This window comes from Nestor notabilis, unplaced genomic scaffold, assembly GCF_000696875.1.
Source record: "Nestor notabilis isolate BGI_N333 unplaced genomic scaffold, ASM69687v1 scaffold786, whole genome shotgun sequence".
Lineage (NCBI taxonomy): Eukaryota > Metazoa > Chordata > Aves > Psittaciformes > Psittacidae > Nestor > Nestor notabilis.
The window spans coordinates 223,393-242,994 of NW_009934011.1; positions in this window are offsets into that span (position 1 = coordinate 223,393).

The following is a 19,602-nucleotide window of genomic DNA, read 5'->3' on the forward strand; positions in this document are numbered from 1 at the left end:
TGTCATTGCCAAAACACACAAAGTAGATTCTCAAATGCCTGGGGCTAAATTACAGCCCCTACGAACCACGCTGGAAGTTTGAGAGCCCAGAAAAAGTTCTGAAGGTTTTCTCTCTCTCTCTTCATGAGAAGTCAAAGCTCGTGGGTACAGTGTTTGTCATGTGAAACAAGGCTATTTTATATCATTTGGGGTTGTTTTATTAATGGTGCTGAAAAATTGTTCTCTTCGTTTCACTTTTTCTCTCCTTTTGAACGTAGCGGGATGAAGGTAGAGTGTTTTTAACACATCCGAGATAAGAAAAGAATAGACCCTTTTGTCTCTAGAGCTGTATGCCATCACTATTAAAAATCTTTCATCTCACCTCAGACAACAAGCAGAGAGCATGACAAAAAATAGGAGAGTCAACAGTAAAATGTATGTGGCAGGGGGTGGAGGCTGACAGGTAGGTAGAGACACCTCTTTGCCTCGAGTTTCATCCTAGAAGAGTTGATCGGGGCAAAATTTGTTGCTTTCGGGCAGTTCCTCTCATGTTTTTGTGTGGGACAAATATCAGAAGCCCACTTGCAAGAGTCACCTGTGAGCGGGTGAGAAGAGCTGTCCTGCAGGATGAGGAGCTAAGGTACTTGTATTGCCATGGCATCATTGGTGTTCTATACAACCAGGGCTCCTAGGGCTCATTATGATGATGTCAGCATCATCAAGGGTGAAGGAGAGCCAAGGAGGGATGTCAGGAGCCAAGGAGAGACATCACAGCAGGTGCTGCAGTTGGTGACTGCATAGGAATGCTCCGGGGATGCCACCCCAGCATAGCAGCTTGAACACGTGCTTGTCACTGAATATCCATCCGAGCTGGTTTGTGTCCGCTGGCACCTGATGCACGCCATCAATCACCATTCATGGGTGAGCAGAAGATGGCACCGAGCACCAGGCTGAGCACAACCTGACATTTCAGCATCCCCACCACCATTCCCAATGTTGGAGCAACCCTGAGAGGAGTGCTTTGCACATCGGGATGTAAAGAGCTCCTTTCCAAACCAAGCAAAGGTACTTGTGAAAGGAGGTTAAGTTCAGCAGATCATCCTAAAAAAAACCTTACAAATGAATGTTTAATACATTTCCCATTGACATTCCTGAAATAAATATTTGGGGTGGGTTTTTTTTCATTTTGAAAGAGCTTTTAATTTGGAAACTGAATTAAATTTCCCTTTTGAGTGGATGAAAATCAACAATTGCAGTCAAAACATAGGGGTTTTCTTCCAACGCGAAATTAATTCCCCTTATGGAATCTTATTAATGGGAAAATCTTATTGCTTTTTCTGATTCATTTTGTGGCCATAGGAAGGGTAAATGTTCCTTTTGGGTTAACCTGAAACAATGTTCAAATCAGTCAGTGATTCAAAAAAAGAGGAGCAAATGTACCCAGCCCCTGTGTGCAGAGCTCTGCTTAGAAGTCTTTTTCAATGTGTCACCTTGCCATCAGTCCTATTTCTCTTCAAAGAGTTGCCACTCATTCAGTGATTAGAAGTCCAGTGACATCACCTGTAGGTTTCAGGGATGTTTGTCTGCCAAGGTGGACTGCACCAGTATTATACACAAACCTAGAAATACCTACAGCATATAACAGAGAGATTCTACCAGGACTTATAAAGATCAGTTTATAGACCTCCTGCCCATGACAGTACAAAAATAAATCAATAAAGTATCATTTTTGGCAAGAGAAGGCAGAGCTCAGGAGGTAAATGATAAGTAGAAAAGCCAGTAAAGTCTTGGAGTTCCCTTCTGTGATTTATCTTTTGACCTTTTCTGTTTGTTTATTGTCACATTTTGGGAAAAAAGGAAAAAAAATACTGGTTGATGTTTCTATGGGGTTTTTTTTTTTCTTTTAATAACCTTGCTCCTCTCAGATTTCCCCGAGATGGCAGCACTAAACACAGCTATTGGAAAATACACTGTGGCCTTGAAAACATGTCTGATGATTGAGAGCAGCAAGGTTGCTGCGTCCTTCCTACCGATGCCTTGGCCAAAAGCTGGTATCAACTGCACGTTTGCTTGTTTTCTAAATTGGGGGTGACACACAAAAGAATCTGCTTGGAAAACAGCTGGCCTTTTAAGAAGAAGCTGTGCTATTCAATTTGATGGGGTGAGACTGGTTTTAAAAGTTGGCCAACAGAACTGGTACAAAACAGATTTTTCAGCTCATTGAACATTTTCAACTTTTGTTCTATTTCTTCCTGTTGGGCATCCAGAAAAATTATACTTTCAATTGACCAATTAGTCAAAAAGTAGTATTCTCTAACTGTTTAAAGCTGCTTGAATTGAACAAAACTTACATTTTTGATCAAGTGATTTGAGTTTGTAATTAAAAATAAGAATAATATTCAGATTTTAAAAAAACAAGAATGACAAAAGGAAAAGCCACCAGAAACTTGTAAGATATTGTCATCACCCAGAAATACATTTTTCATTTAAATTTTTTGCCATGAAAAATTTGGACCAAAAGCTGAACAGATTTTCAAAGAGGAAGGTGAACAGTAAGAAACTGTTAGCCCTAAAAGTTACATTTTTTCTCAGCAGGATTGGTTGCTATTCCAAACAGTGTTTAGTCATCAAATCAGTTTGAGGAAAGTATTCATGATGCTGCCAAATAACTAATGCAGATTCAATGTGTGTATCTTGTGTGGCAAGTTAGTAAGTGTGTTTATTGTTCAGTTTTTAACTGAATCTGCTAGGCCTGGCATCTTTAAAAACTACTGTTTATAGCCAAGCTTCTTTAAAATTATATGAAGTCAAAGTCAAATCACCAAGCCCCAAATGACTTAACTGATTTGGTTCCAAAATTCAAACTGGTTTCTGAGACAAAAGCATGGCAAAGTACTTTCTGAACATGAAGGGGTTTGTTATCTTGAAGTTGAAATCACTGAACAGCAACTCTTGGATTACCATTTCCTAGGTCAAAACTTACACTATGACAGCCTCAGAAATGAATCTTAAGACCAACCAGGTCCTCAGCGTAAGGCAAATGTGGAGAAAGGTCTCTCTGCATCAGCCCTGTTTAGACATTGGTTAGCCATAAACTGCTGATTGATGACCATTTCTGTAAGACATCAGGTTGGGTTAAAGCCTCAGCAGCTGGCAGTGCTATCTGGGGCCTAGAGAGGGGAGCATGGACCTTGGGAAACCTCAGTTCTGATGCATTCCTTACACCTGCATCAGGAACCATGAGAAGTTTTCAAATGCTGGAAGTCAGTGTGATGTGTGAAAGCTTCCTTTATAGCATTTCGTATCTTCAGTGTAAGAACAAAGGATACAAGAGGGCATACACCCACGTAAAGCAAATTTTTCTTAGTTTAAAAAAGTTACTTCTAATTTCCTTTTCAGATTTAACCCTTTTACTAGTGGATCCCAAGGGTTCATCCTGCTTATTAGGTCACTCAAGAGGAAATGCGGCCCCACATTTGGAATGCCAAACTGCAGCTGAAGGAACCTGTGCCCCCTTGCCATCCTCACCACTGAGGCCATGGGTGACCTTGGACATGTCTCTTAATCCCTTCCATAAAATGGGATTCCAATTATAAACCCTGTCTCCTCTATTGTGGTTTATTCTGGTCCCATCAGTCTGCAGGCAGGACCACATTGTCCCATGGGTGTCAGCAGGACAGGGAGCTTGTGGGGAACCTGTCCTGGATGAGGGGCTGCTGCCTGAGGGTGCAGATCTGAGCTGATGTGGGACTGTCTGCTGGGCTCTGTGAAATGCCTTTCCAAAATGTCCTCTTCAAAATCTTCTGGAAAAAGAACATGCCAGATTTTTACTTAACTGAAGAGACAAAAAAAAAAAAAAAAAAAAAATGGGAAAAAGAAAAAGGAAAAAAAAAAAACCAAAGAAAGAAAGAAAGGGAAGAAAAAGGCTTTATGACTCAGTGCTGCATCTAGGAAAAAAGTGCTAACCCCTTTACCTCCCCCACCTCCCCTGCAGCGCATGGTCTCTGAGTCACAGTGACCCTCCCAATTACTGCAGGACTATCCCCTTCAGGAAGCATCAGTCAGAGCTTTGGCACTGGTTAGTCCCCCTCTTACATTACCTGTTACTTTGCTGGATGAAACCCGATTATTTCTCTCTGCCTCTTCCTACAAACTGGCTACTGTTGGTGCAATAGCTTCTGCAGCTCCTGCCATCTGGAACAGACTTCCCACCCTGCTGATTTTGGCCTCTGTTTCGTTTCAGTTCTGAGATGAAACAATATTCTCCTCCCATGCCTATGACTCTTCATTTCTCTCTAGCCTTGCTATTATGTATTATTTATCCTAGTAACTGCTTGACAGTGGTCACTTGTTAGGATAGGCTAAAGAAAAGACAGAAAAATGTTTCCAGTCACAAGCTGTTGTTTGGGGTTTTTTTACACTAATATGGTGGCTTTCCCTAAGCAGTCTCCTTTTTTTTCCTCACTGAAAATATTATTGCATGATCTCTCCTGAAATATCATTAACATTAGTTTGAATTCTTGAGAAAGCTTAATCAAAGTTGCTTTCAACCATTTTTAATTATGTATGCATGAAAAAATACACACATTTCTGCTGTGGAAAAAATATTGTCACACACTCTTATCCCACTGTATGCTCACAAACACATCAGATGGCTCAGATGTTGGTAAAGCTGGAAAACGGGATATCAAATTAGCAGAGAGGAACTTTTATGGACTAATTGGACATATAGATGAGGGAGGGAAATAACATCGTGTGTCTCATAAAGGAGGGAGAATTATTTTCTTAGCTTTTTCTCATATCACAAACCTGAGAAGTGAAACATGCCCAACATGCAAGCAAAGCTAAGTTTGCACTAATGAGAAAGCAAAACCCCAAGTATTTTGGAAAGGGTATAAGCCCTTATTCTTCCACGCACAAAGGAAGCGTCAGCACTGGGGTCAGGGAGACATTTCTCTAAAGGTCTACTGCAGAGCCTTTAACAACATCCTCAGAAGTATGGGGTAACAGCCTCTGCTTGAGATACTCTTTTATCCTACTGTTTTCTTCTGCTCTTGCCATTCTTCTCCAGCCACTGAACAAAGATGGGCCTTTGTTCCATCACAACAACGTCTCTTGGATTTGAAGGAGTGGGCAATTAGTCTTTGTGAAGCCCATCAACACCATTCTCCATTAGCCACATCGACCTGGCAGTGTTCTTCTTGCTCTACCCGTTTAATAAGAATGTCAGGAAAACACATTTCAAACTGAGTCATCAGTGGCATTTATTGCCACATGGTATCATCAAGGCCAAATATTTAATAGGATTTTAAAATCCAAATTTGTACTTGTTCGTTTGTAAGGCCACCAGCCAATGACACTGGGTGGGACTGAGAAAAGGCAAAGACACAAAGGCCTCAGTGGCTGCAGAGCATCAGCAGCTGTTGTGTTAGGACTTAGGAGCCTTAATTGTGGATGAAAACCCCTTTGTAAAAGGAGCTGTGTGAACATGGAAAGAAATAGCAGCAGTGACCTGAGACGGCAAGATGATGAGTGATAATGCCCTGGGACCATCCATCTCCAGCTGGTGGGTACCAGCAGGAGCTAAGCAGGAGCAAACAATGGGAAGAGCTTCTGAGGGTAAGGAGGACCTGTCTTGAAAGGGTGTGTGTGACTCCAGGCAAGCAGGAATTATGGCAGCAGTAGAAGTGAGCATGGTGGGTCACTACAGAGCAGAGGGGCTGGGAGGTGTAGCAGAAAGCAGCATAAAGAGGCGAGTATGGGGAGGCTGAGCTGTGAAGAGCCTTGTGTTTGAAGACAAGAAGCCTGAAGGAGAGATTTGGTACTTCAGGGCTCCTCTTGGCCTGGAAAGCATGAGACCTTATTGAGTAATTGAGCTGGGAACCGCAGGGTACCACAGGAATGAACTGCAGGACCCTGATGGCTTTGCTTGATTTTTCGTCTTCCATTTGCTGCTCCTCTGTGTTCCTCTCTCGTTTGACTGTGGTCGATTTGTGGGGTTTGTTTTTCTTTACTTCATTCCACCTTTTCTCTTTCCTTTTATGTCCTAAATTGTTATTCAGCTGTTTTGATTTAAATTATGTTTATGTACAGTTACTCACAGCTCTGACTGTTGCCTCCTCCCTCCTGCGACTGTCTCTGATGCTTGCACATTCGCTTTGGCTCCTTTACAGCAGATGCCTGGAGCAGTAAATGAAAGCAGCTCTTTTATCAGTGAGCCCTTTCACCTCCAATTTTTTTATTTCTTATTAAGGCTCCAACCAGTCCTAGCTTTCTCTTCAAACGTAGTACATGCAACTCAAAACAACAACAACAACAACCACCACCACCACTAGAAACCCAGCTAAACTGCAGAATTATACCATCCCTCATCCCTCTCCCTTGTTTTTCAGCAGTGCAGCAGTGTTACTTGTAGAGGGTGTTACACAGACCCCACTGTGGCACTCTGAACACCACATGTGGCCAATCTAATTTAGCCTATGGCTAAACAAATCCCCAATCGTGGAATAAACCTGCTTATGTTATAAACAAATGCTGTGAGAAAATGTTTAAACGGGGCTTTGTGAAATAGAAGTTGAAAACAAGGCTCATAATTTCTTCCAAGGCACAGAAATGTCATTCTGGTCAGCAATCCACTGAAATTTGAATATTCAAATATATACAAAAATCAGTGCTTAAAAAAATCGAGGGGAGGAGTATTTTCTTTTACAGGAGATTGCAAACATCAACATTGAAAATCTGGAGACTCCTTGAAGATTTTCCAAGAAAAGTGGACAGAAGCAGCTCAGTTTTGAAACTAAAGCCTCAGTGCTTCCCAAGGGGGTTGTGGCTTTTTCATAAAATGAGATGTTTTTCATGATTTTGAAAAGAGATGCATCCCCCTCACAAATCCCATCCACAAGATTGCCCTTCTACAGATGAATTTTATATACCAGTGTTTGAAAAGAAGATGAAAAATGCCATCAGTGTTAAATGTATTGATAAATCAGTAAAAAACTTTAGCTTTATATGGACATTATACCACATTACCAAGGAACAAACAAAATAAAAAAGAAACAAGAAGCCCCACATCAGCAGTAAAATTTCCAGCAAAAACATGTTTAAAAGAAAAATATAACCAGCTTTGCAGCTAAGTGTACTCAAAAAACAGTGGAGTATTTGATCCAGGAACTCACAAGTGCTTACTCATGTAAGTTGCCTTTCTTGTCCTTTCAAGCCACTGAAGGAAAAAATCCCTTGTAAGCCTATAACTAGGCTCATAAAGTTGTTCTTTGTCCTTCAAAGACCTTTGTTTCACCTTGCATGGAGATAGTTTTATCCTATATTTGGAGAGAGCTCTAACAGGTGTAGAGGTACAAGAACTGGATCCAGAGGCTCAAACTTGCAACAGCAAGATAAAAGAGCATCACAGCATGGTACGCTTGGAATGCTATCAAGACGTAAGTAATAAAGACAAGACATTTTCAAGGAAGTATAATAATAGAGTAAATGCAACCAGTTAGCATGGATGAATTTCAAAGAGGGAAGAAAGGAAACATCATGTAAAGAACTGCATAACAATGGATCTGAAAGATATCCAAGTAAGAAGAAAATAGCAGTCCTGTCCCAAACATTAGAAGGCTTCTGCCTGTCATTATGAAGGATTATGCTATTATTCAATTACATAATAGATATTACATAATTCATCCAATTGTAAACAAATTCTTTAAAAATCCATTTTATTCCACAAACAAGAACATAATTTTTAGCAAAGAACCACTTAAACCTTTCTTCCTTGTATCTCTGCCTGTACAGCTTATGTTTTTTATTCACCTGACTAGATGGTTTTCTGCATCCTTTCTCATCAGCACCAGAGAAAGGACGTGAAGTGTCCTTTTCTGTTTTATCTTCTTCACAGTCCCAGGAGTAAGAATGAAGACTTCCCTCATGAGAAGGTTCTTGCCTATCCAGGAAGCCAGAAGCAGTGCATCCTCCAGAGCTCCCTATCACAAGTGACTAAGTACTCCCTGAACACTAAATGTTTATGCAGATGAATATTGAGTTTTGCAAATGATTCCTCCACCACATCAATTGCATCCCACAAAGCACAATACAGGTGACTTACAACTTTTTCAGCTGACCTGTGCAGCTGCAGAGAGATGGGTCAAAAGCACCAAAAATTTCTAGTGGCGCTTAGGACACAGAGCTGGGATTCACAAATCTGGGTTCATTTCTTGTTCCTCCAGCATTCCTGAGTGACTATGGTTAGTTTCTTGCAGATTTAACTCAGCCACTTGTGGCCTAGCCCCTATTTTGTCTTGTCACCTTAGATCAGGGCTGCTGGGAGACTTTGAGAAGTGGCTCCCTTTCTGCTGCGTAGCCCTGCTCAGCCTAGAATCCAGCTGTGGAAGTGATGCTGCTTCTCCGATGCTCCAGCCTGTGATCTGGGGAGGGTAAAGTGCAATGGGGTGGGCACTGCTGCACAAAGGAATTATGGATAAATTACTCATACAGGAAGGAAGAGACAGAGGTAACTTGAGTCATAGGCAATTCTCTACGCTGCCCTGTCTGTGGTATGGGTATGCTCGCAAAGCAGGCTTTGAAATTACATCTGCATGTAACATACCTGCCACTGCAACTTACATATACCTATCATTGCAATCTCTGAGAAAGAATAAGGTAGTTTCCAGGTTTTCTAAACTGTTGTGCCCTGAGCCCTGGTGTCTGTCCCATGACTTAGCATGGACACTGTCTGCAAAACTATGGATTTGGTTTTTCCCCCAAGGAAGGATTTGCAGGCAAAACTGGTCCCTGTGTGTTCCTGCTACACAGGAGCTGTGTTCTTGCAGAGCCTGTGTGCCTAAAGCACATCCTGTATTGATGCGGGACCATGTCTTCGTGCCTAAGGAGGAAAAGCCAGATGAGATCGATTGCGCTTAACGTGGCTGAAGAATTAAAATAGCCTGAAGCACAGGTGGAATTCAGGGGTTAGATTTGCTTGGGGAGACATGGAGGCTTTCGAAGTACAGAAAAACTGTCGGTCCTGGTGGAGGATACACTGAAGAAGAAGAAACCTGATGGGGTCTGAGCTAAAAGTAGAGGAAAAGCAAGGAAATACTGTAGATACTAAGGGTAAGAAGAGGTTGTAGTGAGCATATTCATTTCCAGACCCATAATAATGCATTGGTGTTTTAAGAGTTAAAACATAAGTGCAGATAGTGACTTTGGAGCCCATCTTGCTATAGCAAAATTCACACCAGGTGGTGGGTTTTCAAATGCAACAACCTCAGTGCAGAGAAGCCTAGGGTTAATGTGAAGAGAATTTTAAGAATGGGTAATTTTAAAGGCCTGGAGATTGCTGCTTCGAAAACCTTTCCTCAGGCCCAATTGCAGGGAGTGGTGCAGGTTGGGAGCAATTAGAAGAAAGCAAATCTGCTTTCAGTGCTCACCCACATGGCCAACAACAAAGGAAAAAAAAAGAACAATTGCCAGGTGGAAGTTGATGTTTAACTACATGTCAAGCAAAATTGTACTGAGGAGCAGGGGGATGCTTTGAAGTGGCTGCTCATAACAAGGGCCTTTCTGTAGGTTTTGCACATGCTGAAACATACACACATGAATAAGACAAGAACCACTAGAGAAGACAGATGGAAAGCCCTCTGAAGATGGAAAGGAATCGAGAGAAAAGATGTTGACCCAGCCAGGCTGGCTCAACTCTATCAACATGGGATAGCTGAAGGCTAGTGATGGGGAAAACATGGCCTTATCAAGGTACAGATTTGTCATTAATTTCAAGTATTTTAAAATATTAAAGACACCAAACTTGCACATAGGTGGCAACAGCCTATCCACACAGGTTAATTTGGGTGAAATACGGTGAGTATTTTAGGTAATCCTATTGCAGAAGCCACTGGACAAGATAAACTGTACTTACTGTGCATTTGTTGTTTTGTGTCACACATCAGTCATTCAAAGTCTTAAATATTGACTTGATCTTTTACCTAGTAAAGTAGAAAAGCCCAGGTTTTCTTCTTCTGCACTGAGAAACAGGTAACTTCCCAAGGCCATGCAGGAAGTCTATGGCACGGAGACCGATTGCTTTCATATCTCCTGAGGCACATGCCAGTGCTGCCGTTTCCCAGCTACTCTTCTCTATTTGTGATCAATTTTTTCTCTTATAAGCTGTGGAAAGATAGGGACAAAATGCAACAGCTATTTCCCCTATAGAAGAGTGGGTCCATTTGGTTTCACTGCTTTGAAATAATAATTAAAAAAAAAAGCAAGCATATAGAATGTTGAGGAAAGATCAATTAAAAATGGAATAAAAGATCGGATGCATTCATTGTACTGTTTTTTAAGAGATGACTGCCAGACAGCATAGGACAAAGAGGATCCCTTTGAAAAGGATTCTTCTCACTCCTGTAAGTGTTTCTAAATGGTAATGGTTTCTAACTATATGTCAACTCTTTCCAACTTCATTCATCAAACAGAACCTCTAGAGAGACCATGTTGATCCCCATGGCTATAAAATTCCCGTGGTGCTGTAATGATCTGAAGGTATAAAAATTCCATGGAAATAAATCCCAATTAAATACCCATTAACAACGATGGAAAGATCATTGGGGCTATTAGAGGCAGCCCTAAGACACAGTAACCACACACAAAAAATTGTCCGGCTTCTTATTTATCTGCTTTAATCACTGTAATGCAAAGAAAAACCTTCCTAACATTTCAATAACTAGTGCTAATTTATTGCAACTGAACTCAGTAGCATTTTCATCAGGCTTAAGTGCTTATTATTTGCATCGTGGCAACTAGCAGTCTCAATCCGGATCATTCTCTTTTCCTCAGTACTATAAGAGAAGCTTCTGTTCCCCTTCCTCCAGAGCAAGAAACAATGGAAGATATATGACCCCAATTTTGCCCAAGCAACACAAAGAGTTGAAACAACTTGTCTCATTTTACTTGGAAGGCTGTGGAAAAGACTGGAACTGAGTATAGCTTTACAGACTTTTAACTGTAGGAAACTCTCCTTTAGCAGTAGGGCATCTTTAAACCCATTGCTAGCAATAGGCTTGGTTTACAAGTGCGTAATGCTGGCTGATTTCTGTCATTTTCCAATACTTAACACGATTTGAGTGAGCAGATTATTCTTGAAATGTCTACTCCCGTGTTGCCATTCAAACACCACTTTGTCCTTTGAGCATTCAGACACATCTGATCCCAAATCCAGTTATGAGTCATGCCCACACTGCAAATGTGACATGGAGTTGGTCTTCCACCTCGCTGGCAGTCAATCATCATTCAGGATGCTGAGCACAGGGCAGGGCCCACACGGACTTGAGATGTTTATTTACTGATATTGAAAAGGCAATTAGTTTCCTCCTGCATCTTAAACCTTTCTGTCATATATAAGCAGAATGAATCCTCACCTCCCTGTGACAATTTACACCAAGCAAAAATCTGGTCTTCGCAACTTCTTCAAAACCTTGCTGCAATTATAGCTGCAGATCCCCAAAAGTCTGAGACCTGAATATTCCTGATATTGAAATAGACTGTGCCATCCTAACTGCACCATCACCTAACAAGCGATGTGATCTGTGTGATACACTCTAGTCCAGGTTTTGATCTCAACATAGCACACAGAGAACATTGTTGAAAGTGACATGTGATATCTTACTGAATTCAGGCTCAGGGAAATTGCCAGTACTTATCTTGGTTGACCAGAGTCCAGCCTTCAAAAGAGTAATCATGAAATCTTATTACTGTACAAAGATTGAAATTATACACTAGTATCTGTGGTTCACACTTTTTGATTGGTTTAGGCCTTACTTGACTGGGAGATACTAGTTTCTGTCACTAGGAAACTATTCCTCAGTGCTGTCTTCCTTCTGTCCAGCATCTACCTGCTCCAAAGGGGCATGCATCACATACAGCTTCGACAAGTTTTGTCCTAACAAGCAGAAGCATGATTTATTTGGTTTTCCTCAGATCTGAAAGGCCACCTACACTCTCTCATCCAAGTGCCATGAAATCAAAGTAAAAAATTAATGCTTAGCAAGCAAGCACTGTTAAAAATCAGGAACCACTTGCTCTGCATTTTCATTCACTGCCTTAAAACATTTACTCCCACTGCAAATAATTGACTAATCAAATTAAAACTTCCTTGGGAAAGCAAGTGGTTCTGACCTGGCCTGTGTACTTTCCACTTCACACTCATAAATCAATATTTCTCTATTGCCTTTTGCCTTTCTTCCTGTAGGTTACCAGTAGTCTCATTGCCCAATTGCTGTTGCCTTTGTCAGCTGGATTCTGGCTTTTCCTTTCTTTTTGCTGGCACCTGTTTTAAAGCTTGTGCGCAGCTCCAGAACACGCTGTCCATCAACTGACTTCAACAGTCTTCTTTTTGCAATGCATCATGTTGTATTCTCTGGTGCAGGTTTCTGCCCTAATGTTCACATCTGGTGGGCTTTGTAGATTGGTTTTGAAAGCAATAAATCAGTATGTTTCCCACCTAACCACCACCAGCATATTTCTGCAGACCATCATGTGCCCTACATTTGATTAAATAAGAAACCCTTAGACTTCATTCATAGCCGTGTAATAAGCCTGTAGAAACTACAGCAGTCATCGACAAGAAACAAGGTCATAAGAAACTGTGCCACATATTTTTAGTGTCTTTGAATACATTTTGGCAGTTGGAAATGGGGACAAGCTAAGATTACATGACCAATATGTTTCCTCACAGATGCCTCAGCATCATCATAGGGCAAAGGCAAGCAGTGATTTAGAAAGTCAGATTTGATCAAACTCTGATTATTGTAAAAGACCAAATCATAGAGCTGGCCAGAAAGCCCCTGGCTTTTACTTCCTAGTGAGAATATTCAATATCTTGCAGGATGTGATTTTTTGCTGCTTTTATTTTTTTGTAAGTCTGATCAATTGGATGTAAGACTTTCTAGAGAACAGCATTTTAATGAAATCTTTGAGAACTGAGATACAATGCTGCTGCTACAGCTGGTCTAGCCAATGGCTAAATTTTGCTGAGCTTCTCACTGCAAAACCCTGATTTTGGTAGGTTCTAGCTTCCTAAAAATGTAGCTGTTTTGGGTAGATTATATTCAACAAATGTCCACCTTATGCTGACGTTTCCTCCAGGAAGGTGTGTTGGGTCCTCCCCGGGAACAGAAACACTCAGGTGGGGTCATGAATTCAAAACCCTGTGCCTTTTCTGACTGGTGAAAGCTGGATAAGTTTACTCTTTTTGTGCTGCAGATGGAAACCCACCCTAATTTGGTTGTGCTAAGGGTCTCTGAAAAGTTACAGCTTGCACAAGTTTACACAGAGATTCATTAAATGCTGGAGTCTGATTCTCAACCACTCCACTGTATCACGTAGTTTCCTCCTCACCTCAGTACTCCCATCCTAACCAGGTCATACAGATGCTGTCCTGCAGAATAAAGAAGCCTCTCCCCACATGGGCTCTGTGGCCATATTTCCCCTGCTCTAGGAAATGGTGAGAGTTAGTTTCAATGTGGAGTACTGGAAAAGGAAACAGAAGGAGGGGATCTGCAGTTCTGCGCTGGAGAAGGGGAAAGGCTCCTAGGGAGTTCTGGGAGGTTGGATCAGGGAGGGCAGGTACAGAAAAGGTTGCACAAATTCAAATGAGTGCAGAAAAAAAAGAGAAAAGGAGGATGACTGGATATTTGGGAGGACATAGGCAATAGGAGTTCTTGGCTTCTGCAGTCCGTACTGCCAGAAAGTAGCAATAAAAGCACACAGACAAAACAGCTACATTAATATTAAATCCAGAAAAGGTCCTTGGGTCAAGTCCTCTCTTGTGTGCTTCAAGCCCTGTACAGTGCCTGAAGAGATGTGGGACTGTGGGAATGTGCTCCAGCACTGCCAACACATGGAGCCAAGAAGCACTTAAGGCAGCACCAGCGTGAGTTGATTTAGCAGGGAAAGCAAGTGGAACAGGGTAAGTCTGACATCCCCATCCTACATGCCCCACTCACAACACCCACCACTGCAGCCTTCTTCCCTGGAGGCACTCTTGGAGGACTGAGCACAGCTCATTGCAGCCCTGATAGCTGTGATACTACCTCACACATAATTTGTACCACTGTAAGCAATGAAAGAGCCTAGTCAAGATGTGGGACATCCTCGCTGGGTTTTCTCTTCACCCTACAGCATAATGAATATATGTTTCCCCTGCAGTGGAGTGCCCCAACCACAGCCATGTAGCAGAGATTCACTGCTTGTTGGGACAGAAGGAAAACGCCAGAGGGGACAAGGCTTCAGCCTACAAGTGTAAGAGCTCAGTGAGCCATGGGAGCCCTTGGCTTTACCCCCAGAACTGTTGATGTTCTTTGCATGAAACAGTCATTGAGCAAATTTCTTCAGTACCCCAGCCTTATTTGATGAATAGCAAGTTATACAGTGTTTCATTGCAACGCATAACTCCATTATTTCTAAGAGGCATGAGGTGAAATGATAGATATTCCTTGACTCCCATCCTATTACTAGTATGAGACAAAATGATACATGTGCTGATAAAAGGATTTGAAATGATGGTCTGTGTGTCAGAAGTGCCAGTACAGTCAGAATAATTTTTAAAAGATTATATTAAAGCATAAATTAAAAGGCTATCCAGAAAGAAAAGTAGATGACTTCCAATAGGGTATAACATCTATCAAGGTTTAGCATATACTGTGTAGTTATCCTTAATGGGCTCAGTCTTTCTCATAGATTATTCACATATTCTGTGGGAAGTCCGACTGGATCCTCTTTCTATCCCCTGTAAACCACGGTTGATAATATCTTTCCATTATATTCCTAAGGTGTAGCTATTTCATTTTTACCCAAGGGATCCCAGGGCTATTGTGCAGTACCTAGAAAGCTTTAAAACAATTTGTCTGTGTAGCAATTCTTCTTTATTCCTCCCCGTTGCACAAAATGTCACGTTTTCTTAATTTGATCATATGAAATGTTTGGGCTTGAGTACTGAAAGAAATCACAGTGTTTTAAAGGGAAAATGAAAAAAGAAAAGAAATGTCTTGAGAGGTTGCGTGTTGTCTGTGTAATGCTTGGACAAACAGTGCTCGGACAATCCATTGCTTGATTAGATACTAATTCCCTGTGGATTATTTTAAAGGTACATAGTTCAGCCTTTTAGCAAGTTCAGTCTGAAAGGAAGCACATATACCTGGACAAGCCAATAGAAAAAAGTAACAGTGCCAACAGAATGAAAATATTCAGTCTTCCTACAGAGGATTTTGCCTTATAAATGCTTTTAATTTTTCCTTTTTTTTTCTCTCTACTGGGATTTCCACAAATTACACAAATAGAGAGAGCATCTGCTGGGAGAACAGCATTCCAAATGACTGCTAACTGCCTAAAAATTGCCTGCAAATACATTTTTGGCTTTGTTATGCTTAATAATGACTCATTGCTGAATTATCCATTCCTTTATTGGATATGAGGACAAATGAACAAAGCAAATGGAAGTGCTCTAGACTGAAATGCCTTTTATCTTAAGTTTGATCAATTGGTTCACTGAGGTTATTTCCTCCTCACCCTGACTTCCCAGAAAAACTCTTTACTTCACCACGGGAAGCTGATTTCTTCATTCACATGCTATTATTCCTGAAGCTAATGGAGATATTTTTAAAATAGCATTATCTAGACCACATTTGGCCCTGCCAGCCCAGCCCGGGCTGACTGACAGAAGATGTATCAGCATGTTGGTGCAGATCAAAGTGCTCACAAACCCATGATTCCCCACGTGGTTGGTTGGCTCTAAATTGGACAGAGGTGCTTGGGCAGGGTATACCCAAATATCTATGAGGTGCTCCTTCTGAAGCTTTCTTATCTGTGAATTTTACCTGCTTTTTAGGACTTACCTCAAGTGACAGAAGTCTCCCACCACCATTAATGCTGGCAGAACTTCCCCAGAGATGGCAGCCATGGCCCCTAGCCATGAAGATTCTGTCTGGCTCCCTTATTTATTCATGGTGCGGGGACCCTGCTGTCCTGTCTCTCAGGGGATGCTGGTGGCACCAGTCACCAGGTGGTCTTGGCAAGGACACGGTGGCCTGACTTGCTGCACTTTCACAGGAGCCAGCTCAGGTTCCCTGTCTCAACCGAGGGGACTTTAGCATCCTGGGCAGGGATGGGGCTGACTATCTGGTCCAAAATCTGGAAGGTTTCTGTTCCACATGGCAGATTTGAATGCTGTTGTGTGAGTTTTTCCTTTGTCACATCTGGATCCCGGAGGGGCTGGTTGGGAGCACTTTAATTACAAGTGTTGCAGCATCAATAGGCTCCAGTGTAGCCGGTGGCTTGGAAAGTGTTTGATTGAGATGGCTGCAAGGTGAAAGACTGAGTCCTGGAACGCTAACAGGGCTTGGCACTGCATCTTCTGTAGCTGATCTAATTCCTTTTAGCTTCTCCTGGAGAAGAGCTGATGCACGCACTTCTGTCTTACATTGTTCCTCAATAAATCTAAAGACACGTAAGTCTTTAGCCACCTTCAGCTTCAGTCTACCACAGTCCACTACTGCTCCCTAAAAAGCCAACCTGAAGAAGTCTTACTAGGTAGTTCAAGCTAGTATCCTTCATTGCAAAAGGCACTATTGTAAATTAATTTATGATTCTATGTCTTCACACTTTAATGTCTGTAACAAATAAGAAGGGAGAAAGAAATAAAGAAAAAACAGCCCCCTTTTTTATTTCCTTATAAAGCAGTGAAATGGGGGATGAACCTCTATAAATAATCCCTTAATAAAAAGAACAAATATTCCATGATCCTCCTCTTGTATCTGTAGAGAGTATGTTTTGACTGAGAAGAGTCTGTTTTGACTGAAAAACAACAAAAAAATGTGGCTGCAAGTAGGAACACCTCACCTATGAGGAGCAGGAACTGAAGTAGCTTTTAACACAGTGCAATCACAAGTTCAAACCACAACTTCAACTTGAGTAACCTCAGCTTTGAAAAATCTTCTCCAAACCTCGACTTTATACCACGGGATAACAGGATATCCCCATCTAACACTCCTGGCTTTCAAAATTTGTACCCCATCAGACAGGTCTGTGTTGGATGTGTCAATGGGATAGTGCTGGTTCAGAACCATGAAACATCTTTGATTAATAAAATTCACGCTTGTGCTGAGGACCAGCATTGGATCTGCTCACTACTTAACTCTCATATAAACCCCCCGGCTAACGCGAAACCTATTTGCCTTGTGCTGACTTTCTGCATTCAGGCGAATTTCATTCTATGTGAGATCTGTATGTGCAACATAAACCAAGAAATAAAGAGGAATTAGAAATATCTCCCTCCGTTCCCGCAACATGTCCTCAATTTCCTCTTAAAATGACTCTGATAATTGCTTTCAAATGCTGGCATGTACGCACTCTTTGGAGGAGGCACTCATTCAAAGAAAATGTGCGAATCTCCAGTGATGATTTTAGTTTTGAGAGGACAGAGTTCCCTAAAACAAAACCTTAAAAAAACTAGAAGTTGCTATTGCTAATGAACACATCTGAAGAACAAGACATATCTTTATTTTTTTCAGTCTGACAGAACGAAACATCAGTCCTGAGGAACATTTGCATGTCATTACATAGCTCATCTAGCTTTTCCTGATCAAGTGATACGGCATGCAAGCCAAGCACCAATGTACAATAAAACTGACTAAACCCTTATTGCCAAGACTAGCTTCAACTGCTCTTTGAGTTTCTTGGTGAAAATGTACTTTCAAGTCAGCTGATAGCTGCATATTATTGTCCCACTAAAAACTGTTGCAGGGGATAAGCACTCTAAACTCCAGCTATTGCAATAATTTATTCCTTTTGTTGATCTAATGATGCAGAAGTCCTCGTCTTATCATAACTGACTTAACAAAAATTCTCTGGTGACAAATTGATCTTTTTTCAACCTGCCAAGTTCCTGTAGTAGATTTAAAATGAAGCAATTTTCAATTTGTTCTTAACATTTAATCCCAATAAAACACTCAAACAGCAGCTTCTGCTGGCATTTGGAATGCAGCTGTTAAATAAAATAGCAGCAGCAGTTCCAGTTTGTGGATGGGTGCATTTCTCTTTGTCTCTTTACACAATAGACCATACCCATGGCTAAGTGGGTAATATGGTTAACCCCAGAACTGACTTTCCCATGGTGTATTTTGTTTGGATTATGATACTCAAGCCGTTACATACATAGAACTCTCACTGAGGTCATGTTAGGCCAAAGCTTAAGAGATACTGAAGAAATACGTCCAGTCTGGTGTCACCACCTCATCAGCCTTAAGTCAGCCTGTGAGGGAAATCTGCACACAGAAGCAAGGCCAACCCCAGTGAAATTCAGAGTTTTCATCCCACATTTCCATAGGACACCCTTCAGATGATCTCACCTGGCAACGAACTATCAGCTTAGGCGTGTAGATCTGTTCCTGTAGTGTAGTGTTTCAGGAAAGAAATCTACTATAACTACAGAAATGTAATTTGAAAAGCCATCAAACCAGACCCACGGAGTGCCAGTAAATATTCTCCGACTCTCAGAGTCTGTACTGGTTTTTGACATGGCTCACCCACATAGTAAGAAAGTTCACATTTTCCTTCTGTTCAAGTGTCCAATGCTGTCAGCAATGCTGCCAGTATCAACCCTGTTGCTCTCCATAGAGCCTTTCTCAATCTTAAAGCACATTTTTGTTTTCTTCCATCATAAGCTTTTTTGTTCACTGTTGGCCAAATAATGTTGATAATAATCCCTTCTAGGGAAAAAAAAGCATAAAAATTACCTTTGTGTTTTGTAAGGCAACACAATCTCTAGCTCCCCATGGTCATTTGTCATAGGAAAATGAAAGTGTTTAATGGTATTGACCAACACTACATCCTCAATCTTCTCTGAAAGCCCAGAACTTTTGGTCATGGGTTAGATGCTAGCCAGCCTTGCATGCGGTATCTATATTAAAACACAGATCTTTAGTTCAAACTTTCCTCTTAAACAAAAAAATGTATATTGTTCTGGTGTTTTTCAAACTACTAGTAATTACCGTAGGTATGTAATACTTTTTCTGACTTAATCTCTCACATCTCATAGAATAGCTATGTGAGGGGCGAAATTGCACATGGGGTCTCATATCTCTTATCAATAGCTTCTGAACTCACAGAGGTGAAGGCATAGGTGAATCAAAATCTTACCCAAAACTGTTGGCAAACATAGGCATAAGGTGCACAGTCCTCTCCAAATGGTCAGATAAGAGTTTCTTTGGTCACGAGCAGACATGAAAGTGTTAAAGACAATATAAGGAAGACAGGTCTGCAAGATCTAAGTTTGAGCTAAAGAGGAAACCACTGAGACAGCTGCCATCAGGCTGACCTGTTGTGTCTCCTGGTTTCTTTGCAGTTCTCCATCTGTCTCTGTCCATCTGGTGACCCCTGCCTTCTACTTTGATTGCAAGCTCTTGGGGCTTTTGGAGCTTCTGGGAGTTTGGGACTTTTGGAGCCTGCACTGTGCTTGGAACAAGTCCACATGTTCTAGTCATGAACAAGGGTCCCCCATGTGACAATACTGACGATAGTGGTGGAACAAAATTCCCATCCTTTGGGAAATCCTGGTGTTGTGATTATTTTCTCTCC